This window comes from Suncus etruscus, chromosome X (assembly GCF_024139225.1).
Source record: "Suncus etruscus isolate mSunEtr1 chromosome X, mSunEtr1.pri.cur, whole genome shotgun sequence".
Taxonomy (NCBI): domain Eukaryota; kingdom Metazoa; phylum Chordata; class Mammalia; order Eulipotyphla; family Soricidae; genus Suncus; species Suncus etruscus.
The window spans coordinates 72,971,945-72,979,279 of record NC_064868.1 but is presented as its reverse complement, the minus strand read 5'-3'; positions in this window follow the sequence as shown (position 1 = coordinate 72,979,279).

The window sequence follows — 7,335 nt, the reverse complement described above, 5'->3', positions numbered from 1 at the left end:
ATCCTTGTATATCTAAGTGATGGTATATTTTATTTAAAATGACTACAGGGGTCTGAGTGATAGCACAGCAGAAGGGTGTTTGCCTTGCATGGGGCTGATCGAGGATGGACCTGAGTTCCATCCCCAGTGATCAATATAGTCCCCAAGCCAGAAGCGATTTCTGAGTGCATAGCCCGAAGCAAAACCTGAGTGTCACTGGATATTCCTTCAAAGACTACAAATATTTAATAGAAATTACTTAAGTGTGTATTATGTAAATTTCTCTAATAGCCTATATTGACTCAAAGGCTCTCATTGTACAGTCAAGTTTTAATAGCAGGATTCCCTTTCTCTTGTGTTTGGACATCATTCCATTGTATTGTTTTAAAAAGGGAATACTTGGGGATCAGAGTGATAATACAGCATTTTGGGAGTTTGCCTTGCACACAGCGGAACCAAATTAGATCCCCGACTCCCCATATGGTCCCTCAGAACCTCCCCGAATAATTTTTTGGGGGGTTGGGTCACATCCGGTAGTGCTCAGAGATTACTCCTGGCTCTATGCTCAGAAATCGCTGAGCAGGCTCAGGGGACCATATGGGATGCCAGGATTTGAACCAATGACGTTCTGCATGAAAGGCAAACGCCTTACTTCCATGCTCTCTCTGGCTCTGAGTAATTCTTGAGTACCAAGCCAGGAGTAAGCCCTGAGTTCTGCCTGGTGTGGCCCCAAAACAAAAACAAACAAACAACAACAAAAAAAAAAAACCGAATAGGGGCCGGGCGGTGGCGCTGGAGGTAAGGTGCCTGCCTTACCTGCGCTAGCCTAGGAGACGGACCGCGGTTCGATCCCCCGGCGTCCCATATGGTCCCCCAAGCCAGGAGCGACTTCTGAGCGCATAGCCAGGAGTAACCCCTGAGCGTTACCGGGTGTGGCCCAAAAACCAAAAAAAAAAAAAAAAAAAAAAAAAAAAACCGAATAAAGAACAGGAATATTTGGGAATCCAGAGAAATAGTACAGCAGCTAGGGCTTTTATCTTGAACTCAGTTGAGTCAGATTCAACCCCTGGTACTCCATAAAGTACCCTTGGCCAACGAGTAATAATTCCTCAGTGCAGAGACAGGTGTAATCCCTGAGAACTGCTGTGTGTGGCCCCTAAACAATAACCAAAATGAAATACTTTCTGAGAAATGCATCAGTAGGCAATTTAGTCACTGTGGAAAAGTTATAAATTAGGGAGCGCAAGGGTGGCTCAAGCAGTAAGGCGTTTGCCTTGCATGCGCTAACCTAGGATGAACTGTGGTTAGATACCCCCCTCCTGCATCCCATATGTTTTCCCAAGCCAGGAACGATTCCTGAGCACATAGCCAGGAGTAACCCCTGAGCATCACCAGGTATGGCCCAATAAACAAACAAACAAACAAAGAAAAAGTTATTGATTATGAAGAGAGACCCAGGTAAGAAACTCCAGTAGTCTGTGGCCGGAAGGATAGCACAGCAGTAGGACGTTTGCCTTGCATGCTAACGACCCCAGAGGGACACGGGTTCGATCACCGGCATCCCATATGGTCGCCGAGCCTGCCAGGAGCAATTTCTGAGCACAGAGCCAGGAGTAACCCCTGAGAGCCATTGGGTGTGTCCCAATAAACATAAAAAATAGAAGTCTAGGTTATATGAGATAGCCCGCTGGGACCATTGTCATATTACTGTTTGCTTTAACGTAAACATAACTAATAAATATTATTTTAAATGCATATGTATATGCCTATATAACTTCTTCATTAATTTATTCATATGTTTCCTTCTTGTCTTTGTTATACTAAGTGATACTGCAATAACCGTGTGAGTGCATGTATTTTTTTTTCACTTTATTTAAACACTGCGACTTACAAAATAGCTTGTAATTGTTGTTTTGGGCATTCAGTGATTCAGCACCAATACCACTACCAGTGTAACTTTCCCTCCATCATTGTCCCAGTTTCCCACCCACCCCTCAAGCCTGCCCCATTAGAAAGCAGAAAATAATTTATTTTATATTGCTTATTACAATTATTTTACATGTATTTGGATAATTATACAGAAGTGAAATTTATCTACCTACCTATCTACCTATCTATCTATCTATCTATCAATTATCTATCGATCTATCTATTTTATTTTTAAGCCACACCCGGTGACTCTCAGGGGTTACTCCTGGCTCTGTACTCCGAAATCAAACCTGACCAGGGGGATCATATGTGATGCTGTGGATTGAACCCAGATCCTCCCTGGGTCAACCGTGTGCAAGTCAAGTGTCCTACCGCTGTGCTATTGTTCTTGCCCGGCATTTCTATTTTTAATTGAGGAACCTCCAAGCTGTTTTCTTTTGTGGCTCTGCCAATTTATATTCCCAACAACAATATACAAAGGCCATTTCCACTTATCTTAGCAAATATTTATTTCCTTTTTCTGATATAATCAATGAATGAGTTCTAATCATTGGCATTATCGATACACAGTTACTGCAAATCTAGACCCAACTCAGGCTGGATTTTACCTAAGTGGTATAACATATGATACACATGTATAAGGTCCTAGCTTCCATCCTCCCTACTGAACATAAACAAACACACACACAAAATACAGAAAACAAATAAAAAGCAAACTCAATAATTTTATTTGAATTGTGGAGGGAACATGAGTGCAAAAAATAATATTAGAAGGTGACATTTAAAAGAAATGTAAGAAGCCCAAGGCACATCTGATGAACCTCACCATCCACTATATATATATCTAGACTGAGGATTTACCTCACTTGATTTACATGTGTGAGGCTCACGGTTCAATACTTCTCACTGTTTTGAAATAAATTACTAGAATATTCTGAAATCCTGGCTGCTGATTTCCAATAAAAACATTTTTATTGGTTATTATGTTTCAGTTTATGAGCAACATGCAGATTTTTGAAAATCTTTTTCACATACCTGAAGATTGTCATATAGACTGTTGTAGAAGAAAATATTCTATTGACAAGTGATAAATGGATCATTTATGACAAAGTTGATTCGTTTAATCTGGTCTACTATGCATATGTTTTATCAATAACATGACAGATTCACTTTACTTGAAGCTATAAAAAAGTTTTCAAAGGGTCCAGAGCAATTAGCACAGTATGTAGAGTGTTGCCTTTCATGCTGATGACTCAGGTCGGATGGATTCCTGGCACCATATATAGTCTCCTGAGCCCCACCAAGAATAATCCCTGAGCACACAGCCAGGAATAAACTCTGAACACTAACAGGTATGGCCCCCAAATATGAACAAAAAAGGAAGTAACAAAGACTGTAGCAAATAAAATGGAATATAGAGCAATGAGATCTCAAAGATTCAGAATGATGGCTTTCCAAATGAAGGAGTGTGCACATATATAAATGTGTGCGTACATGCATGTGTGCATTATATATGTTGAAATTCAAAGCTTAATTGGTGAGTATTGATGTGGAAGGAGATTAATTAAAGAATAACAATGATAGAATATGTTGGTGTAGGACTGGATAAAAAGCACAGCAGTTATGGTGCTTGCCTTGCATGCAGCCAACCAGAGTTGGATCATGGAAACCACCAGGAACTTTGCCAGGAGTAATCCCTGAGATCCTTGAGTAAAATCATTGTGTGGTCCTCAAAGGAATAATAACCATAATTATAATAATAATAAGCACTTCTTAAAGTATTGAAAGTATTAATGTTTTTATAGTTCTCAATTATGTTAGAGGTCATTATCATAAATCTAATCACACAAAGTGTTTATGTCTTATTGGTTTTAGAAAATTAGAAACAAATATCTCGTACTTTTCGTAGACCATGCTGACTCTGAAATACTTTGAGAAGATATGGGTTTAGTGTAGAGGGGTTAGGGTGCATTCATGCACACATAAAACAGTTCCATTTCCCTTCTGATTTGTGAGACTGACCACCTTTCCTTGAACCTGGAGTCTTGCTCTCAAGATTTCTTGAATGGGAAAAGAGCTGAGTTCTGCCAATGCTAATTATTCTCGGCATCTAATGCTAGACTTCTCTGAGTCGTCGAACTTATGAATCCAAAGGTTTTCTTTTTCCTAGTATGATTGCTGGGGACAGGTAGTATATTTGCATTCATGTAAGTCCTATGTTCTGTTTTGTCTGATCTTGCTAGGCTTTACAAGAGTGTGGCATTTTCTTACACACATAAATTGATCAGAACCCACCTGGATATTTGAGAGTTTCTCTGTGTGATTTGCTACTTTTGAGATCACTGTCAAGACAATTCTAAAAACTGTGGTCATTATCCTTACTCCATTTCCTCCGTTGGTTTGATCTCCAGCATCAAATGACCTCAGATGGCAAGGAACAGCCCAAAAGATCCTGCTCCTCCAGTGAGGCTGGGTAATCCTTGGCACTGCAGGGCATGAGCACATCTTCTCTCCCTTGCATTGAAATTGCCTGAAGGGACTCCCAGACTACCAACATTGTTTGTGCCCCTCACTACACCCAATTTAAAAGTAGGTTTGAACTTGGGGAGATAGCCTAGTTGACTCCTGGGGGTACCACAATTAAAATATGCGCAAGCACCAAAATTTTTAAACAGTGTGGAGCTGGGAAGATAGTCCAGAGAATTAGAGTGCATCCCGTGCATGCTCGAGGTCCTTAGTAGGATACCTGGCATCTCATAGTCCCTTAGTACTGCTGGATGTGGCCCTTGTGGCTTACTGCTCAGCCAATGTACCAAACCATCACACTTGTACAATTGGGCTGCATACTGAAGAGAATGGTCTCTTAGAGCCCTGAGCACTGTTTGGTAGTAAACCCCTAAAATCTGTACTCTTCTGAATTCCAGAAGTGTGTGAATATCACAATCAAATGTGCAGTCCCCACCCCAATCAATCATCTGAACAAGATTGCGAAAGGGAAACTCTATCAACAAACACAATTAAGAAAGTTCAATTCAAATAAAAGCTAAACACTGGTGAAGGATGATGTACATTTGATGAACTGAAACCCAATTACAAATAAATTTGTAACCGTGGTGCTTAAATAAAGAAATCATTTTTTTTTAAATAGAAGCTTAGAAGCTCAGGGACTAAAGCGAAATACGGTAGGCAGAACATATGTCTTGCATGCAACCAACCCAGGCTTGATCCCAGCCACCACATATGGACCTTAGAGCCAACCAGGAGAGATCCTGGATCTCTCAGCATTGCAGGGTGCGGCCCCAAACAAAACAAAAACAATAAACAAGATGCTTTTAGAAGGCCAATTTCACATTAACACTAGCCATCTGGCACACTAAATAAATTTTCTAGGCTTTGAATATTGTCTGAAGACATTCTACTTTCCATATAATTTATCGAAAGAAGCCACTAATATGTCTCTTGAAGATTATGATGAGATAAGTTCTTCAGATATTTTTTAAAGAAATTATTTTGTAAATTTAATTTGATTGCATTTAGGTAACATATTTACAACAGCTTTAATGTTTATGATGTTAATGTACAGTTACTATACCTCATGATTACTAATGTGCCCAAGACCCTACACTACTGTCCTTATGTGATTCTAGTTTATCTCTTCATTCTCCATCCTCTCTGCTTGCCCTTATTCCTTGTTTTTGCTGCTGTAAATAACTTTTCTCTCTTGGGTTCTTGCCAAATTTTATCTTTGTATCGTTCTCTTTCTTTAATTTTGCAACTAATGGTCAGCTTGAATGTGTGCATAGGCACCCCCTCCTAGGACTGGGATTCTCAGCAATTATTCTTTGTCCTCTTCTGACATTGTTATGATTTGGAGATTATTCCTACTTTTATTCCCCACCCACTATTCTATATGTTTCTTCCATATTTTACATCTCTCTATTGCCTCTTTTCTGATGATGTAGTTTTAAGCTTCACTTCTGCTCTTGTGACTCACTACTGTATTTCTTAGATCTTCCAATTCTATTAGAATAATTTCTATAATTTTATATAAAATTTATTCAATATTATTGAATCTCTCATCAAATACTTTCTTCTGTTCAGTTACTTCTAAAGAGACGTTGCTGTGAGATTATCCTGACACTAAAAAGAAACTTGAGAATCTTTTTTTTGTTTTTAAAATTTTACTTAAACACTGTGATTACAAGTAAGACTGTAGTTGAGCTTTAGTCACCAAAAGAACACCCCCTTAACCAGTGCAACATTCTCAACAACGCCCCCATATCCCTCCTCCTGCACCCCGCCCATGTTCAAAATAGGCATTCTACTTCTCTCACTCATTAACATTGTCCTGGTAGTTGTTAGTGTATTATTTCTCTTACTGCACTCACCCCTTTTTGAGCTGAGTTTCATATCATGAGCCGGTCCTTTCAGCGCTCAACTCTGGGCATTATCACAAGAATGTCTTTATTTTTTCTTAAAATCCATGGATAAGCAGGACATTTCTGTGTGCTTCTCTCTCTCCCTCTGAATTATTTCACTCAGCATAATGGTTTCCATGTCCATCAATGTATAGGAAAATTTCATGACTTCATTTCTCCTAACAGCTGCATAATATTCCTTTGTCTATATGTATCATTTTCTTTAGTCATTCATTTGTTGAAGGGCATCTTAGTTGTTTTTAGAGTCGCGCTATTGTAAATAATGCTGCAGTGAATATAGGTGTGAGGAAGGGATTTTTGTATTGGATTTTTGTATGCCTAGGTTATATCCCTAGGAGTGGTATAGGTGGATCATATGGAAGTTCAATTTCCAGCTTTTTGAGGAATCTACATATTGTTTTCCATAAGGACTGATCAAGATGGCATTCTCACCAGCAGTGAATGAGAAGTTCTTTTCTCCCCAATCCCGGCTGGCAATGATTGTTCTTGTTCTTTGTGATGCCTTGAGATAATGCCACATAGTTGTTTTGATATGTATCTCCCTGATCATTAGTGATGTGGAACATTTTTTCATGTGCCTTTTGGCCCTTTGTATTTCTTGAGAAATTGTCCATTAATTTCTTCTCCCCATTTATGATGGAGTTAGATGTTTTTTTCTTGTTAAGTTCTGTCAGTAACGTGTATATCTTCTATGTTAGCCCCTTATATGATGGGTATTGGGTGAATAGTTTCTCCCATTCTGTAGGTGGCTTTTGTATCCTAAGCACTATTTCCTTTGAGGTGCAAAAGCTTTGAAGCATAATATAGTCCAATCTGTTTATCTCTGTTTCCACTTGTATGGAGAGTGCTGTTTCCACATTGAAGATGCCTTTACTCTTGATGTCTTGGAGTGTTTTATGTACATGTTGTTTAATATATCTTATAGCTTCAGGTCTGATATCCAGGTCCTTAATCCATTTGGACTTGACCTTTATGCATGGTATTAGAT